Source organism: Eimeria mitis, genomic scaffold (genome assembly GCF_000499745.2).
Source record: "Eimeria mitis Houghton genomic scaffold, Emh_scaff3268, whole genome shotgun sequence".
Taxonomy (NCBI): domain Eukaryota; phylum Apicomplexa; class Conoidasida; order Eucoccidiorida; family Eimeriidae; genus Eimeria; species Eimeria mitis.
Genome location: NW_013571607.1, coordinates 2,710 through 2,983, shown reverse-complemented (window position 1 = coordinate 2,983; position 274 = coordinate 2,710). Strand labels below are relative to the sequence as shown.

The window sequence follows — 274 nt, the reverse complement described above, 5'->3', positions numbered from 1 at the left end:
GTTGTATTTATTTGTTTATGTATTTGTTTGTTTCTATTTATTTATTTATTTTGATTTTTTTTTTTTTTTTTAGGCGTACATTTATTTATCTATAAGCTTTTTTCCTTTTATATATCCGTATATTTATATATTTATACATTTATATATTTGTATAGTTATTTATATATTTATAGGTTTATATATATATATTTATATTTTTTTATATTTATATATATATGTATATATTTATATGTTTATATATATATTTATATTTATTTATATTTATATATATATG

The 274-nt window shown here is 10.6% G+C and overlaps 1 protein-coding gene across 1 annotated transcript in view; it reads left to right on the top strand.

The window, feature by feature from the left end:
• EMH_0064150 (uncharacterized protein) overlaps window positions 1-274 on the top strand; it is a gene marked incomplete at both ends in the record, with an annotated part of 3,564 nt that overhangs the window by 778 nt on the left and 2,512 nt on the right. The gene's annotated exons all lie outside the window — the stretch shown is intronic.